The following is a 22,014-nucleotide window of genomic DNA, read 5'->3' as shown; positions in this document are numbered from 1 at the left end:
AGATGAAATCTGGAAAGAAGCTTTCTGAGAAACTGCTTAGTGTTCTGTTAATTCATCTCACAGAGTTACATGTGTATTTCGAGGATCTCTTTGCTAGCCCTATTTCTGTGGAATCTGAGAACAGATATTTCGTTTCCCTTCGAAGACTATAGGGCCAAAGGAAATATCCTCGGATAACAAAGAGAAAGAAGCTTTCTGAGAAACTTCTTTGTGTTCTGTGAAATCATCTCACAGAGTTACAGCTTTCCCCTCAAGAAGCCTTTCGCTAACACAGTTCTTGTGGAATTGGCAAAGTGATATTTGGAAGCCCATAGAGGGCTATGGTGAAAAAGGAAATATCCTCAGATGAAATCTGGAAGGAAGCTTTCTGAGAAACTGCTTAGTGTTCTGTTAATTCATCTCACAGAGTTACATGTGTATTTCGGGGATCTCTTTGCTAGTCCTATTTCTGTGGAATGTGAGAACAGATATTTCGGATGCCTTTGAAGACTATAGGGCCAAAGGAAATATCCTCCGATAACAAAGAGAAAGAAGCTTTCTGAGAAACTTCTTTGTGTTCTGTGAAATCATCTCACAGAGTTACAGCTTTCCCCTCAAGAAGACTTTCGCTAAGACAGTTCTTGTGGAATTGGCAAAATGATATTCGGAAGCCCCTAGAGGGCTATGGTGAAAAAGGAAATATCGTCAGATGAAATCTGGAAAGAAGCTTTCTGAGAAACTGCTTAGTGTTCTGTGAATTCATGTCACAGAGTTACATGCGTATTTCGAGGATCTCTTTTCTAGCCCTATTTCTGTGGAAACTCAGAAAAGATATTTCGGATCCCTTTGAAGACTATAGGGCCAAAGGAAACATCCTCCGATAACAAAGAGAAAGAAGCTTTCTGAGAAACTTCTTTGTGTTCTGTGAAATCATCTCACAGAGTTACAGCTTTCCCCGAAGAAGCCTTTCGCTAAGACAGTTCTTGTGGTATTGGCAAAGTGATATTTGGAAGCTCATAGAGGGCTATGGTGAAAAAGGAAATATCGTCAGATGAAATCTGGAAAGAAGCTTTCTGCGAAACTGCTTAGTGTTCTGTTAATTCATCTCACAGAGTTACATGTGTATTTCGAGGATCTCTTTGCTAGCCCTATTTCTGTGGAATCTGAGAACAGATATTTCGGATCCCTTTGAAGAGTAGAGGGCCAAAGGAAATATCCTCCGATAACAAAGAGAAAGAAGCTTTCTCAGAAACTTCTTTGTGTTCTGTGAAATCACCTCACAGAGTTACAGCTTTCCCCTCAAGAAGCCTTTCGCTAAGACAGTTCTTGTGGAATTGGCAAAGTGATATTTGTAAGCCCATAGAGGGCTACGGTGAAAAAAAAATATCCTCAGATGAAATCTGGAAAGAAGCTTTCTGAGAAACTGCTTAGTGTTCTGTTAATTCATCTCACAGAGTTACATGTGTATTTCTAGGACCTCTTTGCTAGCCCTATTTCTGTGGAATCTGAGAACAGATATTTCGGATCCCTTTGAAGACTATAGGGCCAAAGGAAATATCCTCCGATAACAAAGAGAAAGAAGCTTTCTGAGAAAATTCTTTGTGTTCTGTGAAATCATCTCACAGAGTTACAGCTTTCCCCTCAAGAAGCCTTTCGCTAAGACAGTTCTTGTGGAATTGGCAAAGTGATATTTGGAAGCCCCTAGAGGGCTATGGTGAAAAAGGAAATATCCTCAGATGAAATCTGGAAAGAAGCTTTCTGAGAAACTGCTTAGTGTTCTGTGAATTCATCTCACAGAGTTACATGTGTATTTCGGGGATCTCTTTGCTAGCCCTATTTCTGTGGAATCTGAGAACAGATATTTCGGATGCCTTTGAAGAATATAGGGCCAAAGGAAATATCCTCCGATAACAAAGAGAAAGAAGCTTTCTGAGAAAATTCTTTGTGTTCTGTGAAATCATCTCACAGAGTTACAGCTTTCCCCTCAAGAAGCCTTTGGCTAAGACAGTTCTTGTGGAATTGGCAAAGTGATATTCGGAAGCCCATAGAGGGCTATGGTGAAAAAGGAAATATCGTCAGATGAAATCTGGAAAGAAGCTTTCTGCGAAACTGCTTAGTGTTCTGTGAATTCATCTCACAGAGTTACATGCGTATTTCGAGGATCGCGTTGCTAGCCCTATTTCTGTGGAAACTCAGAAAAGATATTTCGGATCCCTTTGAAGACTATAGGGCCAAAGGAAATATCCTCCGGTAACAAAGAGAAAGAAGCTTTCTGAGAAACTTCTTTGTGTTCTGTGAAATCATCTCACAGAGTTACAGCTTTCCCCGAAGAAGCCTTTCGCTAAGACAGTTCTTGTGGAATTGGCAAAGTGATATTTGGAAGCCCATAGAGGGCTATGGTGAAAAAGGAAATATCCTCCGATGAAATCTGGAAAGAAGCTTTCTGCGAAACTGCTTAGTGTTCTGTTAATTCATCTCACAGAGTTACATGTGTATTTCGAGGATCTCTTTGCTAGCCCTATTTCTGTGGAATCTGAGAACAGATATTTCGGATCCCTTCGAAGACTGTAGGGCCAAAGGAAATATCCTCGGATAACAAAGAGAAAGAAGCTTTCTGAGAAACTTCTTTGTGTTCTGTGAAATCATCTCGCAGAGTTACAGCTTTCCCCTCAAGAAGCCTTTCGCTAAGACAGTTCTTGTGGAATTGGCAAAGTGATATTTGGAAGCCCATAGAGGGCTACGGTGAAAAAGGAAATATCCTCAGATGAAATCTGGAAAGAAGCTTTCTGAGAAACTGCTTAGTGTTCTGTTAATTCATCTCACAGAGTTACATGTGTATTTCGAGGATCTCTTTGCTAGCCCTATTTCTGTGGAATCTGAGAACAGATATTTCGGATCCCTTTGAAGACTATAGGGCCAAAGGAAATCTCCTCCGATAACAAAGAGAAAGAAGCTTTCTGAGAAACTTCTTTCTGTTCTGTGAAATCATCTCACAGAGTTACAGCTTTCCCCTCAAGAAGCCTTTTGCTAAGACAGTTCTTGTGGAATTGCCAAAGTGATATTTGGAAGCCCATAGAGGGCTATGGTGAAAAAGGAAATATCCACAGATGAAATCTGGAAAGAAGCTTTCTGAGAAACTGCTTAGTGTTCTGTTAATTCATCTCACAGCGTTACATGTTTATTTCGGGGATCTCTTTGCTAGCTCTATTTCTGTGGAATCTGAGAACAGATATTTCGGATCACTTTGAAGACTATAGGGCCAAAGGAAATATCCTCCGATAACAAAGGGAAAGAAGCTTTCTGAGAAACTTCTTCGGGTTCTGTGAAATCATCTCACAGAGTTACAGCTTTCCCCTCAAGAAGCCTTTCGCTAAGACAGTTCTTGTGGAATTGGCAAAGTGATATTTGTAAGCCCATAGAGGGCTATGGTGAAAAAGGAAATATCCTCAGATGAAATCTGGAAAGAAGCTTTCTGAGAAACTGCTTAGTGTTCTGTTAATTCATCTCACAGAGTTACATGTGTATTTCGAGGATCTCTTTGCTAGCCCTATTTCTGTGGAATCTGAGAACAGATATTTCGGATCCCTGTGAAGACTCTAGGGCCAAAGGAAATATCCTCGGATAACAAAGAGAAAGAAGCTTTCTGAGAAACTTCTTTGTGTTCTGTGAAATCATCACACAGAGTTACAGCTTTCCCCTCAAGAAGCCTTTCGCTAAGACAGTTCTTGTGGAATTGGCAAAGTGATATTTGGAAGCCCATAGAGGGCTATGGTGAAAAAAGAAATATCCTCAGATGAAATCTGGAAAGAAGCTTTCTGAGAAACTGCTTAGTGTTCTGTGAAATCATCTCACAGAGTTACATGTGTATTTCGGGGATCTCTTTGCTAGCCCTATTTCTGTGGAATCTGAGAACAGATATTTCGGATCACTTTGAAGACTATAGGGCCAAAGGAAATATCCTCCGATAACAAAGAGAAAGAAGCTTTCTGAGAAAATCCTTTGTGTTCTGTGAAATCATCTCACAGAGTTACAGCTTTCCCCTCAAGAAGCCTTTCGCTAAGACAGTTTTTGTGGAATTGGGAAAGTGATATTCGGAAGCCCATAGAGGGCTATGGTGAAAAAGGAAATATCGTCAGATGAAATCTGGAAAGAAGCTTTCTGCGAAACTGCTTAGTGTTCTGTTAATTCATCTCACAGAGTTACATGTGTATTTCGAGGATCTCTTTGCTAGCCCTATTTCTGTGGAATCGGAGAACAGATATTTCGGATCCCTTTGAAGACTATAGGGCCAAAGGAAATATCCTCGGATAACAAAGAGAAAGAAGCTTTCTGAGAAACTTCTTTGTGTCCTGTGAAACCATCTCACAGAGTTACAGCTTTCCCTTCAAGAAGCCTTTCGCTAAGACAGTTCTTGTGGAATTGGCAAAGTGATATTTGGAAGCCCTTAGAGGGCTATGGTGAAAAAGGAAATATCCTCAGATGAAATCTGGAAAGAAGCTTTCTGCGAAACTGCTTAGTGTTCTGTTAATTCATCTCACAGAGTTACATGTGTATTTCGAGGATCTCTTTGCTAGCCCTATTTCTGTGGAATCTGAGAACAGATATTTCGGATCCCTTAGAAGACTATAGGGCCAAAGGAAATATCCTCCGATAACAAAGAGAAAGAAGCTTTCTGAGAAACTTCTTTGTGTTCTGTGAAATCATCTCACAGAGTTACAGCTTTCCCCTCAAGAAGCCTTTCGCTAAGACAGTTCTTGTGGAATTGGCAAAGTGATATTTGGAAGCCCTTAGAGGGCTATGGTGAAAAAGGAAATATCCTCAGATGAAATCTGGAAAGAAGCTTTCTGAGAAACTGCTTAGTGTTCTGTGAATTCATCTCACAGAGTTACATGTGTATTTCGAGGATCTCTTTGCTAGCCCTATTTCTGTGGAATCTGAGAACAGATATTTCGGATCCCTTTGAAGACTATAGGGCCAAAGGAAATATCCTCCGATAACAAAGAGAAAAAAGCTTTCTGAGAAACTTCTTTCTGTTCTGGGAAATCATCTCACAGAGTTACAGCTTTCCCCTCAAGAAGCCTTTTGCTAAGACAGTTCTTGTGGAATTGGCAAAGTGATATATGGAAGCCCATAGAGGGCTATGGTGAAAAAGGAAATATCGTCAGATGAAATCTGGAAAGAAGCTTTCTGAGAAACTGCTTAGTGTTCTGTTAATTCATCTCACAGCGTTACATGTGTATTTCGGGGATCTCTCTGCTAGCTCTATTTCTGTGGAATCTGAGAACAGATATTTCGGATCACTTTGAAGACTATAGGGCCAAAGGAAATATCCTCCGATAACAAAGAGATAGAAGCTTTCTCAGAAACTTCTTTGTGTTCTGTGAAATCATCTCAGAGAGTTACAGCTTTCCCCTCAAGAAGCCTTTCGCTAAGACAGTTATTGTGGAATTGGCAAAGTGATATTTGTAAGCCCATAGAGGGCTATGGTGAAAAAGGAAATATCCTCAGATGAAATCTGGAAAGAAGCTTTCTGAGAACCTGCTTAGTGTTCTGTTAATTCATCTCACAGAGTTACATGTGTATTTCTAGGACCTCTTTGCTAGCCCTATTTCTGTGGAATCTGAGAACAGATATTTCGGATCCCTTTGAAGACTATAGGGCCAAAGGAAATATGCTCCGATAACAAAGAGAAAGAAGCTTTCTGAGAAACTTCTTTGTGTTCTGTGAAATCATCTCATAGAGTTACAGCTTTCCCCTCAAGAAGCCTTTCGCTAAGACAGTTCTTGTGGAATTGGCAAAGTGATATTTGGAAGCCCATGGAGGGCTATGGTGAAAAAGGAAATATCCTCAGATGAAATCTGGAAAGAAGCTTTCTGAGAAACTGCTTAGTGTTCTGTGAATTCATCTCACAGAGTTACATGTGTATTTCGGGGATCTCTTTGCTAGCCCTATTTCTGTGGAATCTGAGAACAGATATTTCGGATGCCTTTGAAGACTATAGGGCCAAAGGAAATATCCTCCGATAACAAAGAGAAAGAAGCTTTCTGAGAAAATTCTTTGTGTTCTGTGAAATCATCTCACAGAGTTACAGCTTTCCCCTCAAGAAGCCTTTCGCTAAGACAGTTCTTGTGGAATTGGCAAAGTGATATTCGGAAGCCCATAGAGGGCTATGGTGAAAAAGGAAATATCGTCAGATGAAATCTGGAAAGAAGCTTTCTGCGAAACTGCTTAGTGTTCTGTGAATTCATCTCACAGAGTTACATGCGTATTTCGAGGATCGCTTTGCTAGCCCTATTTCTGTGGAAACTGAGAAAAGATATTTCGGATCCCTTTGAAGACTATAGGGCCAAAGGAAATATCCTCCGATAACAAAGAGAAAGAAGCTTTCTGAGAAACTTCTTTGTCTTCTGTGAAATCATCTCACAGATTTACAGCTTTCCCCGAAGAAGCCTTTCGCTAAGACAGTTCTTGTGGAATTGGCAAAGTGATATTTGGAAGCCCATAGATGGCTATGGGGAAAAAGGAAATATCCTCAGATGAAATCTGGAAAGAAGCTTTCTGAGAAACTGCTTAGTGTATGTTAATTCATCTCACAGAGTTACATGTGTATTTCGAGGATCTCTTTGCTAGCCCTATTTCTGTGGAATCTGAGAACAGATATTTCGGATCCCTTTGAAGGCTATGTGGCCAAAGGAAATATCCTCCGATAACAAAGAGAAAGAAGCTTTCTGAGAAACTTCTTTGTGTTCTGTGAAATCATCTCACAGAGTTACAGCTTTCCCCTCAAGAAGCCTTTCGCTAAGACAGTTCTTGTGGAATTGGCAAAGTGATATTTGGAAGCCCATGGAAGGCTATGGTGAAAAAGGAAATATCGTCAGATGAAATCTGGAATGAAGATTTCTGCGAAACTACTTAGTGTTCTGTTAATTCATCTCACAGAGTTACATGTGTATTTCGAGGATCTCTTTGCTAGCCCTATTTCTGTGGAATCTGAGAAGAGATATTTCGGATCCCTTTGAAGACTATAGGGCCAAAGGAAATATCCTCGGATAACAAAGAGAAAGAAGATTTCTGAGAAACTTCTTTGTGTTCTGTGAAATCATCTCACAGAGTTACAGCTTTCCCCTCTAGAAGCCTTTCGCTAAGACAGTTCTTGTGGAATTGGCAAAGTGATATTTGGAAGCCCTTAGAGGGCTATGGTGAAAAAGGAAATATCCTCAGATGAAATCTGGAAAGAAGCTTTCTGCGAAACTGCTTAGTGTTCTGTGAATTCATCTCACAGAGTTACATGTGTATTTCGAGGATCTCTTTGCTAGCCCTATTTCTGTGGAATCTGAGAACAGATATTTCGGATCCCTTTGAAGACTATAGGGCCAAAGGAAATATCCTCGGAAAACAAAGAGAAAGAAGCTTTCTGAGAAACTTCTTTGTGTTCTGTGAAATCATCTCACAGAGTTACAGCTTTCCCCTCAAGAAGCCTTTCGCTAAGACAGTTCTTGTGGAATTGGCCAAGTCATATTTGGAAGCCCTTAGAGGGCTATGGTGAAAAAGGAAATATCCTCAGATGAAATCTGGAAAGAAGCTTTCTGAGAAACTGCTTAGTGTTCTGTTAATTCATCTCACAGAGTTACATGTGTATTTCGAGGATCTCTTTGCTAGCCCTATTTCTGTGGAATCTGAGAACAGATATTTCGGATCCCTTTGAAGAGTAGAGGGCCAAAGGAAATATCCTCCGATAACAAAGAGAAAGAAGCTTTCTGAGAAACTTCTTTGTGTTCTGTGAAATCATCTCACAGAGTTACAGCTTTCCCCTGAAGAAGCCTTTCGCTAAGACAGTTCTTGTGGAATTGGCAAAGTGATATTTGGAAGCCCATAGAGGGCTATGGTGAAAAAGGAAATATCGTCAGATGAAATCTGGAAAGAAGCTTTCTGAGAAACTGCTTAGTGTTCTGTTAATTCATCTCACAGCGTTACATGTGTATTTCGGGGATCTCTTTGCTAGCCCTATTTCTGTGGAATCTGAGAACAGATATTTCGGATCACTTTGAAGACTATAGGGCCAAAGGAAATATCCTCCGATAACAAAGGGAAAGAAGCTTTCTGAGAAACTTCTTTGTGTTCTGTGAAATCATCTCACAGAGTTACAGCTTTCCCCTCAAGAAGCCTTTCGCTAAGACAGTTCTTGTGGAATTGGCAAATTGATATTCGGAAGCCCATAGAGGGCTATGCTGAAAAAGGAAATATCGTCAGATGAAATCTGGAAAGAAGCTTTCTGCGAAACTGCTTAGTGTTCTGTGAATTCATCTCACAGAGTTACATGTGTATTTCGAGGATCTCTTTGCTAGCCCTATTTCTGTGGAATCTGAGAACAGATATTTCGGATCCCTTTGAAGACTATAGGGCCAAAGGAAATATCCTCGGATAACAAAGAGAAAGAAGCTTTCTGAGAAACTTCTTTGTGTTCTGTGAAATCATCTCACAGAGTTACAGCTTTCCCCTCAAGAAGCCTTTCGCTAAGACAGTTCTTGTGGAATTGGCAAAGTGATATTTGGAAGCCCATAGAGGGCTATGGTGAAAAAGGAAATATCCTCAGATGAAATTTGGAAAGAAGCTTTCTGAGAAACTGCTTAGTGTTCTGTTAATTCATCTCACAGATTTACATGTGTATTTCGAGGATCTCTTTGCTAGCCCTATTTCTGTGGAATCTGAGAACAGATATTTCGAATCCCTTCGAAGACTATAGGGCCAAAGGAAATATCCTCGGATAACAAAGAGAAAGAAGCTTTCTGAGAAACTACTTTGTGTTCTGTGAAATCATCTCGCCGAGTTACAGCTTTCCCCTAAAGAATCCTTTCGCTAAGACAGTTCTTGTGGAATTGGCAAAGTGATATTTGGAAGCCCATAGAGGGCTATGGTGAAAAAGGAAATATCCTCAGATGAAATCTGGAAAGAAGCTTTCTGAGAAACTGCTTAGTGTTCTGTGAATTCATCTCACAGAGTTACATGTGTATTTCGAGGATCTCTTTGCTAGCCCTATTTCTGTGGAAACTGAGAAAAGATATTTCGGATCCCTTTGAAGACTATAGGGCCAAAGGAAATATCCTCCGATAACAAAGAGAAAGAAGCTTTCTGAGAAACTTCTTTCTGTTCTGTGAAATCATCTCACAGAGTTACAGCTTTCCCCTCAAGAAGCCTTTCGCTAAGACAGTTCTTGTGGAATTTGCAAAGTGATATTTGGAAGCCCACAGAAGGCTATGGTGAAAAAGGAAATATCGTCAGATGAAATCTGGAAAGAAGCTTTCTGCGAAACTGCTTAGTGTTCTGTTAATTCATCTCACAGACTTACATGTGTATTTCGAGGATCTCTTTGCTAGCCCTATTTCTGTGGAATCTGAGAACAGATATTTCGGATCCCTTTGAAGACTATAGGGCCAAAGGAAATATCCTCGGATAACAAGGAGAAAGAAGCTTTCTGAGAAACTTCTTTGTGTTCTGTGAAATCATCTCACAGAGTTACAGCTTTCCCCTCAAGAAGCCTTTCGCTAAGACAGTTCTTGTGGAACTGGCAAAGTGATATTTGGAAGCCCTTAGAGGGCTATGGTGAAAAAGGAAATATCCTCAGATGAAATCTGGAAAGAAGCTTTCTGAGAAACTGCTTAGTGTTCTGTTAATTCATCTCACAGAGTTACATGTGTATTTCGAGGATCTCTTTGCTAGCCCTATTTCTGTGGAATCTGAGAACAGATATTTCGGATCCCTTTGAAGACTATAGGGCCAAAAGAAATATCCTCCGATAAAAAAGAGAAAGAAGCTTTCTGAGAAACTTCTTTCTGTTCTGTGAAATCATCTCACAGAGTTACAGCTTTCCCCTCAAGAAGCCTTTTGCTAAGACAGTTCTTGTGGAATTGCCAAAGTGATATTTGGAAGCCCATAGAGGGCTATGGTGAAAAAGGAAATATCCTCAGATGAAATCTGGAAAGAAGCTTTCAGAGAAACTGCTTAGTGTTCTGTTAATTCATCTCACAGCGTTACATGTGTATTTCAGGGATCTCTTTGCTAGCTCTATTTCTGTGGAATCTGAGAACAGATATTTCGGATCACTTTGAAGACTATAGGGCCAAAGGAAATATCCTCCGATAACAAAGAGAAAGAAGCTTTCTGAGAAACTTCTTTGTGTTCTGTGAAATCATCTCAGAGAGTTACAGCTTTCCCCTGAAGAAGCCTTTTGCTAAGACAGTTCTTGTGGAATTGGCAAAGTGATATTTGTAAGCCCATAGAGGGCTATGGTGAAAAAGGAAATATCCTCAGATGAAATCTGGAAAGAAGCTTTCTGAGAAACTGCTTAGTGTTCTGTTAATTCATCTCACAGAGTTACATGTGTATTTCGAGGATCTCTTTGCTAGCCCTATTTCTGTGGAATCTGAGAACAGATATTTCGGATCCCTGTGAAGACTCTAGGGCCAAAGGAAATATCCTCGGATAACAAAGAGAAAGAAGCTTTCTGAGAATCTTCTTTGTGTTCTGTGAAATCATCTCACAGAGTTACAGCTTTCCCCTCAAGAAGCCTTTCGCTAAGACAGTTCTTGTGGAATTGGCAAAGTGATATTTGGAAGCCCATAGAGGGCTATGGTGAAAAAGGAAATATCCTCAGATGAATTCTGGAAAGAAGCTTTCTGAGAAACTGCTTAGTGTTCTGTGAAATCATCTCACAGAGTTACATGTATATTTCGGGGATCTCTTTGCTAGCCCTATTTCTGTGGAATCTGAGAACAGATATTTCGGATCTCTTTGAAGACTATAGGGCCAAAGGAAATATCCTCGGATAACAAAGAGAAAGAAGCTTTCTGAGAAACTTCTTTGTGTTCTGTGAAATCATCTCACAGAGTTACAGCTTTCCCCTCAAGAAGCCTTTCGCTAAGACAGTTCTTGTGGAATTGGCAAAGTGATATTTGGAAGCCCTTAGAGGGCTATGGTGAAAAAGGAAATATCCTCAGACGAAATCTGGAAAGAAGCTTTCTGCGAAACTGCTTAGTGTTCTGTTAATTCATCTCACAGAGTTACATGTGTATTTCGACGATCTCTTTGCTAGCCCTATTTCTGTGGAATCTGAGAACAGATATTTCGGATCCCTTTGAAGAATATAGGGCCAAAGGAAAAATCCTCGGATAACAAGGAGAAAGAAGCTTTCTGAGAAACTTCTTTGTGTTCTGTGAAATCATCTCACAGAGTTACAGCTTTCCCCTCAAGAAGCCTTTCGCTAAGACAGTTCTTGTGGAATTGGCAAAGTGATATTTGGAAGCCCTTAGAGGGCTATGGTGAAAAAGGAAATATCCTCAGATGAAATCTGGAAAGAAGCTTTCTGAGAAACTGCTTAGTGTTCTGTTAATTCATCGCACAGAGTTACATGTGTATTTCGAGGATGTGTTTGCTAGCCCTATTTCTGTGGAATCTGAGAACAGATATTTCGGATCCCTTTGAAGAGTATAGGGCCAAAGGAAATATCCTCCGATAACAAAGAGAAAGAGGCTTTCTGAGAAACTTCTTTCTGTTCTGTGAAATCATCTCACAGAGTTACAGCTTTCCCCTCAAGAAGCCTTTTGCTAAGAGAGTTCTTGTGGAATTGCGAAGGTGATATTTTGAAGCCCATAGAGGGCTATGGTGAAAAAGGAAATATCCTCAGATGAAACCTGGAAAGAAGCTTTCTGAGAAACTGCTTAGTGTTCTGTTAATTCATCTCACAGCGTTACATGTGTATTTCGGGGATCTCTTTGCTAGCTCTATTTCTGTGGAATCTGAGAACAGATATTTCGGATCACTTTGAAGACTATAGGGCCAAAGGAAATATCCTCCGATAACAAAGAGAAAGAAGCTTTCTGAGAAACTTCTTTGTGTTCTGTGAAATCATCTCAGAGAGTTACAGCTTTCCCCTAAAGAAGCCTTTTGCTAAGACAGTTCTTGTGGAATTGGCAAAGTGATATTTGGAAGCCCATAGAGGGCTATGGTGAAAAAGGAAATATCCTCAGATGAAATCTGGAAAGAAGCTTTCTGAGAAACTGCTTAGTGTTCTGTTAATTCATCTCACAGAGTTACATGTGTATTTCGAGGATCTCTTTGCTAGCCCTATTTCTGTGGAATCTGAGAACAGATATTTCGGATCCCTGTGAAGACTCTAGGGCCAAAGGAAATATCCTCGGATAACAAAGAGAAAGAAGCTTTCTGAGAAACTTCTTTGTGTTCTGTGAAATCATCTCACAGAGTTACAGCTTTCCCCTCAAGAAGACTTTCGCTAAGACAGTTCTTGTGGAATTGGCAAAGTGATATTTGGAAGCCCATAGAGGGCTATGGTGAAAAAGGAAATATCCTCAGATGAAATCTGGAAAGAAGCTTTCTGAGACACTGCTTAGTGTTCTGTGAAATCATCTCAGAGAGTTACATGTGTATTTCGAGGATCTCTTTGCTAGCCCTATTTCTGTGGAATCTGAGAACAGATATTTCGGATCCCTTTGAAGACTATAGGGCCAAAGGAAATATCCTCCGATAACAAAGAGAAAGAAGCTTTCTGAGAAACTTCTTTGTGTTCTGTGAAATCATCTCACAGAGTTACAGCTTTTCCCTGAAGAAGCCTTTCGCTAAGACAGTTCTTGTGGAATTGGCAAAGTGATATTTGGAAGCCCATAGAGGGCTATGGTGAAAAAGGAAATATCGTCAGATGAAATCTGGAAAGAAGCTTTCTGCGAAACTGCTTAGTGTTCTGTTAACTCATCTCACAGCGTTACATGTGTATTTCGGGGATCTCTTTGCTAGCTCTATTTCTGTGGAATCTGAGAACAGATATTTCGGATCACTTTGAAGACTATAGGGCCAAAGGAAATATCCTCCGATAACAAAGAGAAAGAAGCTTTCTGAGAAACTTCTTTGTGTTCTGTGAAATCATCTCACAGAGTTACAGCTTTCCCCTCAAGAAGCCTTTCGCTAAGACAGTTCTTGTGGAATTGGCAAAGTGATATTTGGAAGCCCATAGAAGGCTATGGGGAAAAAGGAAATATCCTCAGATGAAATCTGGAAAGAAGCTTTCTGAGAAAGTGCTTAGTGTTCTGTTAATTCATCTCACAGAGTTACATGTGTATTTCCAGGATCTCTTTGCTAGCCCTATTTCTGTGGAATCTGAGAACAGATATTTCGTTTCCCTTTGAAGAGTATAGGGCCAAAGGAAATATCCTCCGATAACAAAGAGAAAGAAGCTTTCTGAGAAACTTCTTTGTGTTTTGTGAAATCATCTCACAGAGTTACAGCTTTCCCCTCAAGAAGCCTTTCGCTAAGACAGTTCTTGTGGAATTGGCAAAGTGATATTTGGAAGCCCATAGAGGGCTATGGTGAAAAAGGAAATATCCTCAGATGAAAACTGGAAAGAAGATTTCTGAGAAACTGCTTAGTGTTCTGTGAATTGATCTCACAGAGTTACATGTGTATTTCGAGGATCTCTTTGATAGCCCTATTTATGTGGAAACGGAGAAAAGATATTTCGGATCCCTTTGAAGACTATAGGGCCAAAGGAAATATCCTCCGATAACAAAGAGAAAGAAGATTTCTGAGAAACTTCTTTGTGTTCTGTGAAATCATCTCACAGAGTTACAGCTTTCCCCTCAAGAAGCCTTTCGCTAAGATAGTTCTTGTGGAAATGGCAAAGTGATATTTGGAAGCCCATAGAGGGTTATGGTGAAAAAGGAAATATCCTCAGATGAAATCTGGAAAGAAGCTTTCTGCGAAACTGCTTAGTGTTCTGTTAATTCATCTCACAGAGTTACATGTGTATTTCGAGGATCTCTTTGCTAGCCCTATTTCTGTGGAATCTGAGAACAGATATTTCGGATCCCTTTGAAGACTATAGGGCCAAAGGAAATATCCTCGGATAACAAAGAGAAAGAAGCTTTCTGAGAAACTTCTTTGTGTTCTGTGAAATCATCTCACAGAGTTACAGCTTTCCCCTCAAGAAGCCTTTCGCTAAGACAGTTCTTGTGGAATTGGCAAAGTGATATTTGGAAGCCCTTAGAGGGCTATGGTGAAAAAGGAAATATCCTCAGATGAAATCTGGACAGAAGCTTTCTGAGAAACTGCTTAGTGTTCTGTTAATTCATCTCACAGAGTTACATGTGTATTTCGAGGATGTCTTTGCTAGCCCTATTTCTGTGGAGTATGAGAACAGATATTTCGAATCCCTTTGAAGACTATAGGGCCAAAGGAAATATCCTCCGATAACAAAGAGAAAGAAGCTTTCTGAGAAACTTCTTTCTGTTCTGTGAAATCATCTCACAGAGTTACAGCTTTGCCCTCAAGAAGCCTTTTGCTAAGACAGTTCTTGTGGAATTGGCAAAGTGATATTTGGAAGCCCATAGAGGGCTATGGTGAAAAAGGAAATATCGTCAGATGAAATCTGGAAAGAAGCTTTCTGAGAAACTGCTTAGTGTTCTGTTAATTCATCTCACAGCGTTACATGTGTATTTCGGGGATCTCTTTGCTAGCTCTATTTCTGTGGAATCTGAGAACAGATATTTCGGATCACTTTGAAGACTATAGGGCCAAAGGAAATATCCTCCGATAACAAAGAGAAAGAAGCTTTCTGAGAAACTTCTTTGTGTTCTGTGAAATCATCTCACAGAGTTACAGCTTTCCCCTCAAGAAGCCTTTCGCTAAGACAGTTCTTGTGGAATTGGCAAAGTGATATTTGGAAGCCCATAGAGGGCTATGGTGAAAAAGGAAATATCCTCAGATGAATTCTGGAAAGAAGCTTTCTGAGAAACTGCTTAGTGTTCTGTGAAATCATCTCACAGAGTTACATGTATATTTCGGGGATCTCTTTGCTAGCCCTATTTCTGTGGAATCTGAGAACAGATATTTCGGATCTCTTTGAAGACTATAGGGCCAAAGGAAATATCCTCGGATAACAAAGAGAAAGAAGCTTTCTGAGAAACTTCTTTGTGTTCTGTGAAATCATCTCACAGAGTTACAGCTTTCCCCTCAAGAAGCCTTTCGCTAAGACAGTTCTTGTGGAATTGGCAAAGTGATATTTGGAAGCCCTTAGAGGGCTATGGTGAAAAAGGAAATATCCTCAGACGAAATCTGGAAAGAAGCTTTCTGCGAAACTGCTTAGTGTTCTGTTAATTCATCTCACAGAGTTACATGTGTATTTCGAGGATCTCTTTGCTAGCCCTATTTCTGTGGAATCTGAGAACAGATATTTCGGATCCCTTTGAAGAATATAGGGCCAAAGGAAAAATCCTCGGATAACAAGGAGAAAGAAGCTTTCTGAGAAACTTCTTTGGGTTCTGTGAAATCATCTCACAGAGTTACAGCTTTCCCCTCAAGAAGCCTTTCGCTAAGACAGTTCTTGTGGAATTGGCAAAGTGATATTTGGAAGCCCTTAGAGGGCTATGGTGAAAAAGGAAATATCCTCAGATGAAATCTGGAAAGAAGCTTTCTGAGAAACTGCTTAGTGTTCTGTTAATTCATCGCACAGAGTTACATGTGTATTTCGAGGATGTCTTTGCTAGCCCTATTTCTGTGGAATCTGAGAACAGATATTTCGGATCCCTTTGAAGAGTATAGGGCCAAAGGAAATATCCTCCGATAACAAAGAGAAAGAAGCTTTCTGAGAAACTTCTTTCTGTTCTGTGAAATCATCTCACAGAGTTACAGCTTTCCCCTCAAGAAGCCTTCTGCTAAGAGAGTTCTTGTGGAATTGCGAAGGTGATATTTTGAAGCCCATAGAGGGCTATGGTGAAAAAGGAAATATCCTCAGATGAAACCTGGAAAGAAGCTTTCTGAGAAACTGCTTAGTGTTCTGTTAATTCATCTCACAGCGTTACATGTGTATTTCGGGGATCTCTTTGCTAGCTCTATTTCTGTGGAATCTGAGAACAGATATTTCGGATCACTTTGAAGACTATAGGGCCAAAGGAAATATCCTCCGATAACAAAGAGAAAGAAGCTTTCTGAGAAACTTCTTTGTGTTCTGTGAAATCATCTCAGAGAGTTACAGCTTTCCCCTAAAGAAGCCTTTTGCTAAGACAGTTCTTGTGGAATTGGCAAAGTGATATTTGGAAGCCCATAGAGGGCTATGGTGAAAAAGGAAATATCCTCAGATGAAATCTGGAAAGAAGCTTTCTGAGAAACTGCTTAGTGTTCTGTTAATTCATCTCACAGAGTTACATGTGTATTTCGAGGATCTCTTTGCTAGCCCTATTTCTGTGGAATCTGAGAACAGATATTTCGGATCCCTGTGAAGACTCTAGGGCCAAAGGAAATATCCTCGGATAACAAAGAGAAAGAAGCTTTCTGAGAAACTTCTTTGTGTTCTGTGAAATCATCTCACAGAGTTACAGCTTTCCCCTCAAGAAGCCTTTCGCTAAGACAGTTCTTGTGGAATTGGCAAAGTGATATTTGGAAGCCCATAGAGGGCTATGGTGAAAAAGGAAATATCCTCAGATGAAATCTGGAAAGAAGCTTTCTGAGACACTGCTTAGTGTTCTGTGAAATCATCTCAGAGAGTTACATGTGTATTTCGAGGATCTCTTTGCTAGCCCTATTTCTGTGGAATCTGAGAACAGATATTTCGGATCCCTTTGAAGACTATAGGGCCAAAGGAAATATCCTCCGATAACAAAGAGAAAGAAGCTTTCTGAGAAACTTCTTTGTGTTCTGTGAAATCATCTCACAGAGTTACAGCTTTTCCCTGAAGAAGCCTTTCGCTAAGACAGTTCTTGTGGAATTGGCAAAGTGATATTTGGAAGCCCATAGAGGGCTATGGTGAAAAAGGAAATATCGTCAGATGAAATCTGGAAAGAAGCTTTCTGCGAAACTGCTTAGTGTTCTGTTAACTCATCTCACAGCGTTACATGTGTATTTCGGGGATCTCTTTGCTAGCTCTATTTCTGTGGAATCTGAGAACAGATATTTCGGATCACTTTGAAGACTATAGGGCCAAAGGAAATATCCTCCGATAACAAAGAGAAAGAAGCTTTCTGAGAAACTTCTTTGTGTTCTGTGAAATCATCTCACAGAGTTACAGCTTTCCCCTCAAGAAGCCTTTCGCTAAGACAGTTCTTGTGGAATTGGCAAAGTGATATTTGGAAGCCCATAGAAGGCTATGGGGAAAAAGGAAATATCCTCAGATGAAATCTGGAAAGAAGCTTTCTGAGAAAGTGCTTAGTGTTCTGTTAATTCATCTCACAGAGTTACATGTGTATTTCCAGGATCTCTTTGCTAGCCCTATTTCTGTGGAATCTGAGAACAGATATTTCGTTTCCCTTTGAAGAGTATAGGGCCAAAGGAAATATCCTCCGATAACAAAGAGAAAGAAGCTTTCTGAGAAACTTCTTTGTGTTTTGTGAAATCATCTCACAGAGTTACAGCTTTCCCCTCAAGAAGCCTTTCGCTAAGACAGTTCTTGTGGAATTGGCAAAGTGATATTTGGAAGCCCATAGAGGGCTATGGTGAAAAAGGAAATATCCTCAGATGAAAACTGGAAAGAAGATTTCTGAGAAACTGCTTAGTGTTCTGTGAATTGATCTCACAGAGTTACATGTGTATTTCGAGGATCTCTTTGATAGCCCTATTTATGTGGAAACGGAGAAAAGATATTTCGGATCCCTTTGAAGACTATAGGGCCAAAGGAAATATCCTCCGATAACAAAGAGAAAGAAGATTTCTGAGAAACTTCTTTGTGTTCTGTGAAATCATCTCACAGAGTTACAGCTTTCCCCTCAAGAAGCCTTTCGCTAAGATAGTTCTTGTGGAAATGGCAAAGTGATATTTGGAAGCCCATAGAGGGTTATGGTGAAAAAGGAAATATCCTCAGATGAAATCTGGAAAGAAGCTTTCTGCGAAACTGCTTAGTGTTCTGTTAATTCATCTCACAGAGTTACATGTGTATTTCGAGGATCTCTTTGCTAGCCCTATTTCTGTGGAATCTGAGAACAGATATTTCGGATCCCTTTGAAGACTATAGGGCCAAAGGAAATATCCTCGGATAACAAAGAGAAAGAAGCTTTCTGAGAAACTTCTTTGTGTTCTGTGAAATCATCTCACAGAGTTACAGCTTTCCCCTCAAGAAGCCTTTCGCTAAGACAGTTCTTGTGGAATTGGCAAAGTGATATTTGGAAGCCCTTAGAGGGCTATGGTGAAAAAGGAAATATCCTCAGATGAAATCTGGACAGAAGCTTTCTGAGAAACTGCTTAGTGTTCTGTTAATTCATCTCACAGAGTTACATGTGTATTTCGAGGATGTCTTTGCTAGCCCTATTTCTGTGGAGTATGAGAACAGATATTTCGAATCCCTTTGAAGACTATAGGGCCAAAGGAAATATCCTCCGATAACAAAGAGAAAGAAGCTTTCTGAGAAACTTCTTTCTGTTCTGTGAAATCATCTCACAGAGTTACAGCTTTGCCCTCAAGAAGCCATTTGCTAAGACAGTTCTTGTGGAATTGGCAAAGTGATATTTGGAAGCCCATAGAGGGCTATGGTGAAAAAGGAAATATCGTCAGATGAAATCTGGAAAGAAGCTTTCTGAGAAACTGCTTAGTGTTCTGTTAATTCATCTCACAGCGTTACATGTGTATTTCGGGGATCTCTTTGCTAGCTCTATTTCGGTGGAATCTGAGAACAGATATTTCGGATCACTTTGAAGACTATAGGGCCAAAGGAAATATCCTCCGATAACAAAGAGAAAGAAGCTTTCTGAGAAACTTCTTTGTGTTCTGTGAAATCATCTCACAGAGTTACAGCTTTCCCCTCAAGAAGCCTTTCGCTAAGACAGTTCTTGTGGAATTGGCAAAGTGATATTCGGAAGCCCATAGAGGGCTATGCTGAAAAAGGAAATATCGTCAGATGATATCTGGAAAGAAGCTTTCTGCGAAACTGCTTAGTGTTCTGTGAATTCATCTCACAGAGTTACATGTGTATTTCGAGGATCTCTTTGCTAGCCCTATTTCTGTGGAATCTGAGAACAGATATTTCGGATCCCTTTGAAGACTATAGGGCCAAAGGAAATATCCTCGGATAACAAAGAGAAAGAAGCTTTCTGAGAAACTTCTTTGTGTTCTGTGAAATCATCTCACAGAGTTACAGCTTTCCCCTCAAGAAGCCTTTCGCTAAGACAGTTCTTGTGGAATTGGCAAAGTCATATTTGGAAGCCCTTAGAGGGCTATGGTGAAAAAGGAAATATCCTCAGATGAAATCTGGAAAGAAGCTTTCTGAGAAACTGCTTAGTGTTCTGTTAATTCATCTCACAGAGTTACATGTGTATTTCGAGGATCTCTTTGCTAGCCCTATTTCTGTGGAATCTGAGAACAGATATTTCGGATCCCTTTGAAGAGTAGAGGGCCAAAGGAAATATCCTCCGATAACAAAGAGAAAGAAGCTTTCTGAGAAACTTCTTTGTGTTCTGTGAAATCATCTCACAGAGTTACAGCTTTCCCCTGAAGAAGCCTTTCGCTAAGACAGTTCTTGTGGAATTGGCAAAGTGATATTTGGAAGCCCATAGAGGGCTATGGTGAAAAAGGAAATATCGTCAGATGAAATCTGGAAAGAAGCTTTCTGAGAAACTGCTTAGTGTTCTGTTAATTCATCTCACAGCGTTACATGTGTATTTCGGGGATCTCTTTGCTAGCTCTATTTCTGTGGAATCTGAGAACAGATATTTCGGATGACTTTGAAGACTATAGGGCCAAAGGAAATATCCTCCGATAACAAAGGGAAAGAAGCTTTCTGAGAAACTTCTTCGTGTTCTGTGAAATCATTTCACAGAGTTACAGCTTTCCCCTCAAGAAGCCTTTCGTTAAGACAGTTCTTGTGGAATTGGCAAAGTGATATTTGTAAGCCCTTAGAGGGCTATGGTGAAAAAGGAAATATCCTCAGATGAAATCTGGAAAGAAGCTTTCTGAGAAACTGCTTAGTGTTCTGTTAATTCATCTCAAAGAGTCACATGTGTATTTCGAGGATCTCTTTGCTAGCCCTATTTCTGTGGAATCTGAGAACAGATATTTCGGATCCCTTTGAAGACTATAGGGCCAAAGGAAATATCCTCGGATAACAAAGAGAAAGAAGCTTTCTGAGAAACTTCTTTGTGTTCTGTGAAATCATCTCACAGAGTTACAGCTTTCCCCTCAAGAAGCCTTTCGCTAAGACAGTTCTTGTGGAATTGGCAAAGTGATATTTGGAAGCCCATAGAGGGCTATGGTGAAAAAGGAAATATCCTCAGATGAAATCTGGAAAGAAGCTTTCTGAGAAACTGCTTAGTGTTCTGTGAATTCATCTCACAGAGTTACATGTGTATTTCGGGGATCTCTTTGCTAGCCCTATTTCTGTGGAATCTGAGAACAGATATTTCTGATGCCTTTGAAGACTATAGGGCCAAAGGAAATATCCTCCGATAACAAAGAGAAAGAAGCTTTCTGAGAAACTTCTTTGTGTTCTGTGAAATCATCTCACAGAGTTACAGCTTTCCCCTCAAGAAGCCTTTCGCTAAGACAGTTCTTGTGGAATTGGCAAAGTGATATTCGGAAGCCCATAGAGGGCTATGCTGAAAAAGGAAATATCGTCAGATGATATCTGGAAAGAAGCTTTCTGCGAAACTGCTTAGTGTTCTGTGAATTCATCTCACAGAGTTACATGCGTATTTCGAGGATCTCTTTGTTAGCGCTATTTCTGTGGAAACTCAGAAAAGATATTTCGGATTCCTTTGAAGACTATAGGGCCAAAGGAAATATCCTCCGATAACAAAGAGAAAGAAGCTTTCTGAGAAATTTCTTTTTGTTCTGTGAAATCATCTCAGAGAGTTACAGCTTTCCCCGAAGAAGCCTTTCGCTAAGACAGTTCTTGTGGAATTGGCAAAGTGATATTTGGAAGCCCATAGAGGGCTATGGTGAAAAAGGAAATATCGTCAGATGAAATCTGGAAAGAAGCTTTCTGCGAAACTGCTTAGTGTTCTGTTAATTCATCTCACAGATTTACATGTGTATTTCGAGGATCTCTTTGCTAGCCCTATTTCTGTGGAATCTGAGAACAGATATTTTGAATCCCTTCGAAGACTATAGGGCCAAAGGAAATATCCTCGGATAACAAAGAGAAAGAAGCTTTCTGAGAAACTACTTTGTGTTCTGTGAAATCATCTCGCCGAGTTACAGCTTTCCCCTAAGGAATCCTTTCGCTAAGACAGTTCTTGTGGAATTGGCAAAGTGATATTTGGAAGCCCATAGAGGGCTATGGTGAAAAAGGAAATATCGTCAGATGAAATCTGGAAAGAAGCTTTCTGAGAAACTGCTTAGTGTTCTGTGAATTCATCTCACAGAGTTACATGTGTATTTCGAGGATCTCTTTGCTAGCCCTATTTCTGTGGAAACTGAGAAAAGATATTTCGGATCCCTTTGAAGACTATAGGGCCAAAGGAAATATCCTCCGATAACAAAGAGAAAGAAGCTTTCTGAGAAACTTCTTTCTGTTCTGTGAAATCATCTCACAGAGTTACAGCTTTCCCCTCAAGAAGCCTTTCGCTAAGACAGTTCTTGTGGAATTTGCAAAGTGATATTTGGAAGCCCACAGAAGGCTATGGTGAAAAAGGAAATATCGTCAGATGAAATCTGGAAAGAAGCTTTCTGCGAAACTGCTTAGTGTTCTGTTAATTCATCTCACAGACTTACATGTGTATTTCGAGGATCTCTTTGCTAGCCCTATTTCTGTGGAATCTGAGAACAGATATTTCGGATCCCTTTGAAGACTATAGGGCCAAAGGAAATATCCTCGGATAACAAGGAGAAAGAAGCTTTCTGAGAAACTTCTTTGTGTTCTGTGAAATCATCTCACAGAGTTACAGCTTTCCCCTCAAGAAGCCTTTCGCTAAGACAGTTCTTGTGGAATTGGCAAAGTGATATTTGGAAGCCCTTAGAGGGCTATGGTGAAAAAGGAAATATCCTCAGATGAAATCTGGAAAGAAGCTTTCTGAGAAACTGCTTAGTGTTCTGTTAATTCATCTCACAGAGTTA

Source organism: Macaca nemestrina, chromosome 11 (assembly GCF_043159975.1).
Source record: "Macaca nemestrina isolate mMacNem1 chromosome 11, mMacNem.hap1, whole genome shotgun sequence".
Classification (NCBI taxonomy): Eukaryota; Metazoa; Chordata; class Mammalia; order Primates; family Cercopithecidae; genus Macaca; species Macaca nemestrina.
The sequence above is the reverse complement of the archived record's forward strand: the minus strand, read 5'-3'. Positions refer to the sequence as shown.